This window comes from Nansenia antarctica (genome assembly GCF_963989245.1).
Source record: "Nansenia antarctica genome assembly, chromosome: 18".
NCBI classification, from domain to species: Eukaryota; Metazoa; Chordata; class Actinopteri; order Argentiniformes; family Microstomatidae; genus Nansenia; species Nansenia antarctica.
The window spans coordinates 15,002,682-15,011,037 of record NC_137691.1 but is presented as its reverse complement, the minus strand read 5'-3'; the positions used below and the strand labels follow the sequence as shown (position 1 = coordinate 15,011,037).

Genomic DNA, 8,356 nt, shown 5'->3' with positions numbered 1-8,356 from the left:
CCTACGCCGACGACAATGGTGAGGTCACCCTCCTAGAGTGTGTGTGACTGTGGACACCTGCAGGGGTGCAAACTGGTGATGGCCCAAAAAGGTGTTATGCTATATTTAATGTGCTTTGTGTATAACGTGTTCAATTATGAGGATTGATGTATCTGGCTGATCCTATTTGCTGTAGATGGGTGGTTTAATGTGATGATCACACGATCGGTCGGTCATACTGTATCGCTTTTGGAAGTGCACTGATTGCGTGCCAGTCTCCTAATTTTAGTTACGTAGGCTATCCCTGGCATTTATTTCATTCTTGCTCTTGTAAGTGTGCCGGGTTGGTGCCAATTATTGACCTGTGCGCATTGTAATGAACAACTTGGCCTCTCCATGCTATAAAGTAACTTGCATTCAAATAATTTTAGCTCAGGCCTACTCGGGTCGACAAGGCCTTGTAATAAACCAGCTTCGCCTGTGTTTATTGTGTGCTGCATTCTGATAATTGTAGGTCTAGTCTTCATCGGTAGGCTCCGTGTCCAATTTAGCCTCTGCAACCTACTATGCATGTCAGTGTTGCATGACGAATACCATAGCATATCGGATTATATAGAATAGTTAATAATAATTGTGCCCCCCCATGCAGTTCATTGGCCCACCCTAAGACTGGGCCCTGGTGACGGGTCTGTGTACTCTGCCTTTGGTTTGGAACACTTACAAAGTGAGGTTATACTTAGCTGTAGCCAGGGGCGCCGCTAGGGGGTGGTAAGTTAGGACGATTCTAAGGCCCCAGCACTGACAGGGGCCCATGAGAATATATTTTTTAAATACATTATATTTATAAATAATATTATTATTATTATCATAAGGACGTTAATGTAGCCGACTTCAAATTATAATTCTATGTATTAAAAAAAGTCACAAAAGAAACAAACTGGAGTTTTGTTTCTCTATGTTTAACAAAATTGAGCCTTATTATTTACCCCTCTATTTATTCATTGCATGGTTCAGTCCACCGCGCGCGAGCTGCTAGACTAGACGCAGTGGTTCTCAAAGAAGGGGGCGCAATAGCAATACTGGTGGGGCGCGAGAGACTGGGGAGGTCAACAATTAACACTCAGGTGAACTCTTTGACTTGTTCTAATTGTAGCTTCATAATCTTCGGAATGGAGTCATTTCTGATGACTGTGCAGGAGCAGCACGCCACCAACGTGCTGATGGAGACGGTGTCGCGCTCCCTGGAGCTCCTGTCTGAGTCGGTGCAGCAGCTGGCCGAGACGCAGCAGGAGTTTGTGCGTGAGTCCCTGCAGCTCCAGAGAGAGACTGTGAACGTGCTCAGAGACTTTGCCAGCGGAGCCCTGAACCTCATGCACGACAAGCTCAATGGACGACCGGCGCTATAGCAACAGAGGGGGGCTGAAGTGACGGTGTAACAGGCAGCCGAAGTCAATATGGTGCCTAGTATCAGAGGTCTCCTTTAGGACAAATGCATTTAGTGATGTGAATTAAGGTTGTCAATGCTTTGATCGAAAATGTACCTTAGTATAACGTGATTGAATGACGGTTGCCTCTACAACGTGTTTGAAGATTGTAACTTATAGTTACATCGCCTCACTAATTGTGTTTGTCATAATCAGGCAAAATCTGATCAGTTTACATCAGATACCAAGCACGATCTTGACTTGTCACCTCCAAAGACTTATCTGCCCCCCCCACCCCCTGGTGCTGGACTTCTATAATCCTTTTACACTGGGCACAAGATTGACGCTTGGTCAGTACTTTAGGTATTTCCAGGGGTTTGTGTTCTGAATTACTGTATGTAGGGGTCATCTTCCTGTCACCCTAACCAGTCCAAATAATAACTGTCACATAGGAAAACTAATAATTGGATTTTACCATTTCTAGAAAGACTTATGCGTGCAAAACGTATGCATCCATTTGTTTCGTCTGATCTCAGATGGTTAATGGGGTATAGTTGGTGACAGAGCAGCTTAAATTTTAAGGCACTTTGCCAGTTCAGTTTTGTTCTTTTAAGTGGCTTGTTGTATCATGTGAAAATATGATAAACCTGTTTCTGAGAGTTTTTTTTATTTAAAAAGACATTTTAAGTTAACTCTTGTATTAACTGTCCCGGTGTACTAATGTAAGGAGATTTCGGAGATGGTGTGGTACATGTAAATAAATTACATTGATTACCTTTGGGGATTTAGGTCCTAAGCTTGGGCAAGATATACTTGTTTGTTTTCCCTTCTAATGCAATACTTCAAACTAAATCTTCAGACTTTTCTGTTTTTATTTTGCACATTATTGAACATGAACATGAATGTGAAACCAAACAGAACTTCAAACTAAAGAACATTAAGCATGCAGTAATGCTGAAATTAGGCACAAATCACAAATTCAAACTCCTCTTTGAAACAAAACTACGCCCACACCCATGGGACTCAGTGGCTGAAGCTGTCGACCAGGTGTTTGGAGTCCCAGGGTCCTGCGCCATTGGAGAGGAACTGGTGGTTGACAACCATCTTGGCATTCTGATAGAGACTGGCTTCCAACTGAGGGAAGAAGGAACACATCACACAAAATTCACATTCATGCTGTCAACACAATCTTGGCCAGATGATATTCGGTAGCACATGATATGGCTACGATGTCGCCTATATGCAGTGCAGACAAATACAGGTCCACGGGTGCCAGGATATCTACTGATTCATGGCTCAACAACTCACCTTGGCACTGTGATAGGTTTGGAGGTTCAGTAGAGAACTTTGCCCACTCAGCTTTGCAATTTTGCAGAAGTTACAGTAGAGGGCTCTCTTGCACAGTCTGCTGGAGAAGCCAGGCCCACTCACAGTTGGGGAGCTAAGGGGCCAGAGAGAGCATTACGCCTACATAGAAAGCTCCCTCCACAATGAAATTATACATTTACATAATTTGTTTTTAAATGTTTGACATTTACCAGACGCTTTTATCCAAAGCAACTTACAAACGTGTCTAACTAGTAAGTGAATCACATCAGTCATCATAAGAACAAATCAATGCTAGGAGCAGGTGCTATTGGCAGTCACAATGCTAGAAGAAGGAAGGATCTTTTTTATATATACAGTAGAGGAACTGTACAGGGTAGTGGGGAGTGAAGAGGTCTTTACAGTCAAGATGGACAGGCAAGATGTAGTCTGAAGAGATGGGTCTTCAGTACCCATCAGACTTCATTGTAATAGTAGTATACCAAGTACGGTAAGTATGAAAGTAGTCATCGAGATCATCTATGTTTCATCAAAAATACTTAAATTGTTCCCATGTTACGAGCATCGTCTACCAGTAGCACCATTGACTTACCCATCGACAACAAAGCCTGTTGTGCTGTCCAGCACCTCGATGCTCAGGTCCCAGAGGCACCAGTTAATGCTGAGGTCTTTGCAGTGGCGAGAGCTGTGTTGAGGCGCCACCCCGTCACAACCGAGGAAGAATATGCTCTGTTTCCTAAAGGGTGGGACCAGCTGCTCCTCCCAGTCATCCCCCAGGCGATTGTTGATTGCGTCCGACACGTTGTCCGAGTTATAGCTGGAGTCACCTGAACGGACCAGTAAACCAGAACCAAGTTCTCAAAATTCCTTCTTAACCAGTTAAGGCCCCAATACAATTCTAGAACACTGCTGTAGATTGCTGAGAATTGTCAAGATAAAGATAAAATATTAGAACAAGCCTGAGAAAAGTATCACACACCAGTATTACACAGCACATTATTCAGGGAAAACAGACTAGATTGAGAAAGATTCGGTGACTATTTCAAAATGTACCAAAAGTCAGCATTAAGATTCTGGTTGTTGTGTTTGTATTATGGTTTGAAAACCAAAGCCGTCAACGGCTACTTACCGTAGAACATAGAACAGCCATTCCTGGCCGGGGGACGGGGGGGACTAGAGGCTTAATACCTCCCAGTGTCACTGGAGCACTGTCCGTCAGCCCTACAAGGGAGGGCGGCCTATGCTACTGTGATTGTAATGCATCCTTGGTTACTTACCTAGGACCACATTGATGATGTAGAGTGGCTCAATTAAGTGGCTCAGCAGCGCCCCCTGGACCCCGGTGACGGCCCAGCGGCAAAGTTTGTCACTGTCGGACATGCAGCAGACCCGGGCGGGCGCCCCACACACCCGGATGGAGGAGAGCCACAGGGATCAGAGAACCCTTAGCATGGCACTGCAGCATCAGGGAACTGTAGAGATTCAGGGAGTTCCTATGGGGACAGAGGATGCACACAATCACTCTCACTGGGTCACTCAATTAGATCACTAAATTAGTGAAATGTCCATCCAATACTTACACTTCTGAGTGGATGCAAGCAATTAAGATTTCCGCATTGGACACTCAACAACAGCAGCCAGTATGAAAATGCACACACTCACATGGAACCGCACTATGCTGCCCCTCTTGGGGTCTGGTTGGTGTAGAGGTGAAGGTAGGTTTTGGGCTTGAGCTGTAGCAGTTGGCTGTCTGAGTTTCTCTCGTAGATGGAGCGCTCCTTGCACTTTGGGTCATGGCTGAAGAACAGCAGAAGCTGCTTGTACAAGAACCTGAATAGAAATACAGGATCGGACACATCATTTGCTAGTCTCCAGTATTAATAGCTAAACAAACCAAACAAGTGAGTGAAGTGAGTAAGTAAGTCCAGACGATCCAACAAAACTCCTGTCAGGCTGATGTACCTTTGGAGAGCCCGTCTGGCGATGACCATAGCATGGCAGTCATGCACCATAGTGCCACTGAAGCAGAGCCAGTCACTGCAGCTTGACTCGCCCGTGCCCAACGCCACAACGTTGTAGCGCACATAGGACTGGCCCCAAGTGTCACACAGCTCTGGAGAGGGAATAATGTGGGAGAATCACATCCATAAACTATTCACAATCTATAGACACATATATATATATATATATATAACACACATGGACGACACATAAACTGTGTGTGCGTACATTAGACATGCTCATCAAAAATAGGTGTCATTTACAGTCGTTAACATATTTTTGTAGTGTATTATTATTGAATAGATTCCAGGGACGGAGTTGAAAAGGTGAGAAGGTCAACGAGAGTTGTGGAAACAGACCTTCTTGGGGGGTTCGGATGCATAAAAATAAAAAAAGACGTGATTTTGGATTAAAAATCGAAAACGTGACTAGTTTGCATCCCTGAGATTCCCCAGTGAGCAGAGAGAAGACCTCACCTCTCTCCAGGACGAAGGCAGCCAGGCTGCTCTTGCAGCTGTGGAACTGGGAACACTCCCCCAGGAGGTCGTCAAACACGTTACTGGACACTGCTGCCATCCGATGCATGTGCCAGTCAGTGTAACCCACTAGAAAAGCAGATGCTTTCAGAGTCAGAAGAAGAGATGTACTAACCCTGACTCTTGGCAGATCATGCAGTATGTAGGCTACAGTATGGAAGACTATTCAATCAAACTGTTAGAAAAGGCAAACAGGTTTATGCCCCATGTTATAATCCTCAAGCCTAGCTGTGAATGTTTCCACTGACTTCCATCACAAAATAACCTGTTCCCTTCTAAATACACTCACAAGTTGTTTAATATGAATTCAATATCAGTTTGATCATCAAGTGAGAGCACCTGGCCCCTAACCTCCACTCTTGGGGCTGCTCTGCAGGTTGTTTGACTGGTCCTGGAGCCCCAATTTTAGGAAGCTGTTGTCCAACTTGGGTGGGGATGTGCCAAAGAGGGAGAGGCCATCACTGTCGTCGCTATCACTGTCGTCCTCCTCCTCCTCTTCCAGCATTGGGTCAGGCAGTATAAGGCTATGCAGGGGTTTGGCGAGGGAAGACCTCATGGGCCTATAGTCCTCTGGTAGCAGAGCCCCAAAAACGTCTGGGTTACTGGAATCAGTGTCACCACTTACACAGAAATGTCGTCCAAAAGCGCCGCTGCTGCTGCCCCTGTGCATAAGAGAGGCCCCTGCCTTTCTAGGCAGCCGGCTACGTACAACATCTTCGTCCACCATGATTAGTACCTGCAGTGAACACAGAGTGCATGGGAATTCATTTAACACATGCATCAGTTGTTAGAAAGAGATGCCATTCGTAAACTAAAGTAAAGGCTAAAGGATACATCTGAACGGTAGGCCATTGTGATGGTAGTCCGTGTTAAGACCTAGCATTGTAGTACCACTGCACTGGACTGGCATCTTATGAGATGCTTTCGTGGATTTTTTCATAAAAACATTTTCTGATACAACAACAACACTAGAACCGTGTGTATGATTATCTGCAAATGTCTCCCTCACATTAAAATGCTGCCTGGCATCCCGAACGACATCTGTGGTTGAAGTATGGTGGAAGAAAAAAAAGCGCACGTGCAGTTTTGGCTAAACTAATTAGCTCGCTATCCTACTCAACCAGATTTTTTGTTGAAATATAATTAATTTCAATTGTTCTTTGTTTCACTCTATTCGACCATTATGTATGCCGGTTAGTCTCGTTGAGTTAAAATAAAATGTTCTGGTCTATATTTCAATTTGAGATAAAAGTTATAGGTAGCTAGCAGGTGGCGCTGTGCAGACTCAATTACTGTATGAGTGAAGTTCATTCCTTTACTGTATGAGTGAAGTTAAGGAGCTAATATATAACATTACTCTGTGTTGTAAGAATGATCTCTGTGAGAGATATTTATCGTGTTATCTTACCTGACTTGTTAAGGGCTCATGATATGACAACGCAGGGATGTGACTGAACATAAGTTATACTGCACATACAGGGGCGCCGCTAGGGGTGGTAAGTTAGGACGATTCTAAGGGCCCAGCACTGACAGGGGCCCATGAGAACCTTTTTTAAAAATACATTATATTTATAAATAATATTATTATTATTATTATTATCATAAGGACGTTAATGTAGCCGACTTCAAATTATAATTCTATGTATAAAAAAAAGTCACAAAAGAAACAAACTGGAGTTTTGTTTCTCTATGTTTAACAAAATTGAGCCTTATTATTTACCCCTCTATTTATTCATTGCATGGTTCAGTCCACCGCGCGCGAGCTGCTAGACTAGAGGAACGTTACCGCAAATAGTCTGACAAGGAGAGAGACGATGTCGTTTAAAGCCAAAGCCAAAGTCAGGGTCTCAAAAGAGAAAAGTAAAAGTAAAGAACGAGGAGAGTGACAAAAAAGGGCGACAGCTAGTCACAAAGTAAAGTCACAGACCTTCTTTTGGGGCCCATAACATGTAGGCTATCTAGACAACAGTGGTTTAGTGATCTAATCACTGCGTGGATGATCTAGTTAGCTCGCTATAGCTAATTAACATTAACTTCAAGTAAAGTTAACTTACAGTGCACTGTCAGTATAATTTCAGTTAAATGTATGAGATGAGTGCAATTTTGGTCCAAATATAGGTTATTAGAGCTCAGTGAATTTGTATCCAGCAGCTATGCACTCTTGCTATAGCTAGCTAGCTAACTAGTATAATGTTACATGCTAATCACGTCATGCACAGATGCAGCTTCAGGATCAGGCCTCCTTCCCTCAACCCACCTCCCAGTTGAAGGAGAAGGAGGTGAGCAGTAGGAGTTTGGGGTTAACATTAAGATTTAGAATATGTATGCTGCATTACCATGCAAGTATTGAATACAACTTTAGCTAATATTCATATTTAGTTAATAGTTCTTCCAGTAATTCCAATAACATTGACCACTGGCATCTTAATAATATTGTTAGCTAGCTAGATAACATTTAAGTTAGCTAATCTGGTGTAATGTATGTATTACTATGTTAATACTATTATAGGACATATTATGAATTATGTACCTATGGATACTCCATGCCAGGGCCCTCTTCAAGCAAGGCAGCCAGAGAGGAGAGCAGAGGCCAAGAGGCAGAAGAAGAAGAGCAGAAGTAACAAAGGACAATGACAGCAGCACAGCAAGTTGGCTTTATCACTAGATTTCAAGGATCTTATTAAAGATTTTGCTACTAAGAAGGCCCAGCGTTTAGTTGATTTGATCTCTTTACTCCTATCTTGAATCGTTGTGCATTACTCTAGATATAGTTTTTAGCTCTCCAGGTATACTATTCCACAGTACTGCCGCAGTGTAAAAATGACATTTCTCCCATTTCACATTCAATTTCGCTGGCACCATGTCTGTGTTGCTCCCTCTTGTATAAGACACGTTTGTCTTTGTGTGAAACAAGCAATGCTGAGTCAGTAAATATCTCTCTGCTGTAATTCTTCATTGATCTAATCCTGACAGTATTATGGCCAACTGATCTTTACAAGATCTACATTTATTTAGACACAATACCACCCCATTAAAATTATATTTTTACATTTTGTGTGATTTATACTTTTATAATTGGGTTCAAATCTT

General features: G+C 43.1%; 1 pseudogene across 1 annotated transcript; it reads right to left on the bottom strand.

Moving 5' to 3' along the window:
• Positions 1 to 2,426: 2,426 nt before the first annotated feature.
• LOC308173000 (adenosine deaminase domain-containing protein 2-like) lies at positions 2,427 to 5,993 on the bottom strand (annotated as a pseudogene). The gene is made up of 8 exons: positions 5,618 to 5,993; positions 5,207 to 5,335; positions 4,692 to 4,842; positions 4,404 to 4,559; positions 4,007 to 4,222; positions 3,322 to 3,556; positions 2,712 to 2,844; positions 2,427 to 2,537 (listed from the first exon to the last, which is right to left on the bottom strand). The product of its transcript is annotated as an adenosine deaminase domain-containing protein 2-like (transcript).
• Positions 5,994 to 8,356: the final 2,363 nt, after the last annotated feature.